The sequence below is a fragment of the Callospermophilus lateralis genome, unplaced genomic scaffold (genome assembly GCF_048772815.1).
Source record: "Callospermophilus lateralis isolate mCalLat2 unplaced genomic scaffold, mCalLat2.hap1 Scaffold_271, whole genome shotgun sequence".
NCBI classification, from domain to species: Eukaryota; Metazoa; Chordata; class Mammalia; order Rodentia; family Sciuridae; genus Callospermophilus; species Callospermophilus lateralis.
Window position 1 is genome coordinate 359,506 of NW_027513445.1, and position 3,799 is coordinate 363,304.

Genomic DNA, 3,799 nt, shown 5'->3' on the forward strand with positions numbered 1-3,799 from the left:
TAAAGTGAGTGATAGGATTATACATTTTCAACAGGGTTGAGTTTGAATATATAATCTTAGGAAGAACCAAATATGTAGTCCCTAATAGGATTGATATTTGAGAGCATTAGGCAACCTGGACATGGATGTTTTTAGTAATCAATGTTCACTTTCCATTCAGTCTTTGGTACAATCATAAGTGTGACCTTTGCATTTTGTGTCCAGAAAATTACTGTGATAAAATGTATATGTAGATCAGGTGACATAAGTATTTCTTCCACCATTTCTGGGAGCAATATTTTGAAGACATATAAATTAGTATTAGGGGTACAAATAGGTGTACGCTGTGTCTATGAATATTGAGAAAATGCATGAATAGACCATACAGTGAATAAATCATATAACTGGTTCCAACTTTAAATAGTGGATTGAATTGATAGCTGAAAATATACAGGATATCTTATATTGATATTCATACATTCATTCCAACCATTTATACATCTAATGCTAATATTAGGATAATGGCTTATCATGAAGAGTGTGTGAGTTTTGCTTCCAAAGTGATTATGGAAATCGAAAATAATATGTTTGGAAAGAAGTCTCATGAAAAGTCCCGTCAAGAAACCTGGAGGAATACATGTGTTCGCAAGAAGGAAGTGATTGAAAGTGAAACAAATATGTAAAAATTTGTGAACTTGTGGATGTAATATATTTCCTATGATGTGCAACAATGAAGAAATAGTATTGTACCAGTGTTGAATGAATATGCATGTCAAAATACACATCATGTCCCATAGGAATCTACGTGCATTGATGTTAAACTGGGTCAGTTACTGTAGAACTATTAGGATTCATATGCACCATTCACTGAAGTTAGTTTTTTGTACTAGGAAACAAATATGTATTTCAGGTGGATGAATATTTCTGCGAATATTCTTGTGAAAAGTTGATTATAAATTCACATACATGAACATGAATGAATTTTGGAAGTGTATATAAGACACATATATTTCATATTTTAAAAAAGTTGGAGATTGTATATATATACAAAAAAAACACACACACGGACATTAAAAGGTAGCATTATATATGCAAATAGAAATTCATCTTGAAATATATATCATCCACTGATGCAAAAATATTCATTTTACTGAACATGGATTTATGTATAATATTGTTCTACTAGGAATCTCACGCATAGGTTGTATTTTCAGTTCCAACAGCGTTTAAGAGGAGTGATCTCTTCTCATAATTTGTATCTTCACTCAGCCACTTCACAAAATGTAGATGTGATACCAGAAAGGATTCTATATGTGCATATAAAAATACATGTGCTGAATAGGATACAGAGAAAGGGATACAGGAATTCACATATTTGTTTACTTTAAAAACACATGGAGAACTATTTCAATTAAAATTTGACTACATTTATAACACCACCCGTTTATCATGCAAAAGGCAAGTCCAACTATACAGCATGCCTCCTCTGACCTGCTTGTATTTCTATTCTGTTTGGGTTATTTTTCTCCATCATATTAAGATTAGTGGTCAGAGGCTAGTAGGTTTTGTGTTCGTGTCAGGGATTCAGTATTTCAAATGGAAAATGGGAAAATGAATCCAATGTGTATGCAAATATGTGCTACACAAAAATCTTCTCATTTGCATCCAGAACAATGCCTTAAAATTACCTACACCCTAAGTAACACACAATTAGAGGAGAAGAGTTAGAAATCTGTGAATACATATGTGGAATGGAAAATGTTGAGGAATTCAGAAGCTTGGAGTTAGTAGATGAGTTTCTAAATGTAAGGGAAAGGGTAAACACTCCACAAACATGGAGCTCTTCTGGCCTAAAGACTTCTTGAGAAACTGCCTCTGAGGTTGGGCACTTGAAATATATGTTGTTGTCAGGAGCTTTAGCTTCCTTTGTAAGAGACTATCAAAGATCGGTCTTCATCTATGTGACCTGGACAACATGGTTTCTTCTTTTCCAATGAACATGACGCAGTAGTGCTGAATTCTCTCTTTGCAGGTAAACTATGGCCACTGGGGCCTAAGTGTCTCCCCGTGTGGACTGTGAAGCCATTTGGTCATCCTCCACTTTTCAGGGTGTTTCTTGCTGCTACACTGAGAGTTTGGTATTTGCTTCACAAAATACAAGGAGTTCAAATGGGTCACAGTGCTGGAGGAAATTCTGTCACGTGTGGTGTGTCAGGGTCTGCAGGAGAATGCATCAACCAGGTTTCTATCCCACATAGCTTTCCCACTTGTCTATAGCAACCTGACTCTTAACATTGCTCAGAAACCTCACCGTATGACAAGATGCCTTTTCATGTAAGGGTCTGCTGGCTGCACCATGTCAGTCACAATCCATTTGGAAACCAATGGCAGATCCACAAGGCCACACCACAGATGTATTATCACACACCTACACACCACTGTTCTAGGCCCACTTCTCAGAAAGCAGCAACATACTTGCAACTCTGTTCTCAACCATTTTCATGACACCCAGTCAATCAAGGCACTGTCTAGTACACTCATGATCAGCAATAGGACATCCAAAGTTTCTCCTGTGCCACCTGGTAATGGGAATGTCCAAAATTTCATGGATTTTATCTCGCCATTTTTCAAGGATGAAGTTGGAGGCACTGTGGGTTTCCCATTCATCCAGGAACCATAAAATTTGAGGAAGATGATTTCAATGAAAGCTCTGGAGAACTCTCACAGACAAGTCTTCCCAAAAGGGGCCAAAAGGTCACATGAAGCCAGGCCCTTTAAGGTCTACAATGTGAGATCCATGTGTGTTTTGTCTCTTAACGATGGCTGCCAAGTCATTCAGAATAAAATCCTGTGATATCCTGGCTGAGATTCCCAGTGCTCTGTGGAAAGACACCCTTGACCTAGATCTCAGTTTCCAAAGGTGAATCTCATGCATGGCCTCCTAAAATCCCAACACAATTCATGCCAATACTTCTCTGAGGTCAGATCTAGAACTCAGTCTCTAAGGGGAATCCCAACAAAGTACAAGCCCTGGTGGACCCAGTCATCTCTTCCAACTGCCACACAAATGACCACGAGTAAATCCAAAACACTCCCACATAGCTCTCTTCTTCTTCTATCTAGACACTCATCATAACCTCTGGCTGGAGGTTTCCATGAGGGGCGCAACCCAAGACAGTGTCCAAAATAAGCTCTCTTGCCCCTCATTTGCCTAAATTCAGGGTGGCCTGGACACCCTTCCTGTGATCCAGGAGTGATCAAATAGGCCTGCCCTTAATTCTGCTTTACTTCTCCAATTTGAGGCCTAATGACTGTCGGGTACAGATTCTTTATGTGAATTGGAGTCATGAGAAAACCCAAGCACCTATGGCCTAGCCTCTGCAGGGTTAGAAGATATCATTTGACCCAAAGAATCCCTTTTCTCACTTGATGGAGGTCAGAAATCTAACAGAGGAAGGCAAGAAAATTAATCCTCAATGACTGCTCTTATTGCTCTTTTGGTTTTGAATGCACACATGGGATCTTTTTCAGATCCATCACGTGCTGAGAATCTAAGCCTCAGCCTCACACAGGGCCAAAAGGCTGATTCAGACACATCCCACCGTTTCCAAAAAAAGCTCCCTTGCCCTTCATTTGCCTAAAGTCAGGATGGCCTGGACACTTTTCCTGTGAACTAGGAGGTGATCAAATAGGTCTGTCGTTAATACTGGTTGGCTTCTCCAATTTCATGGCTACTGAATGTGCGGTTTAGATTCTTTTAGTGAATTGGAGTCATGAGAAAACATAAGCACCTATTGGCTATCCTCTGCAGGGCTTTGAA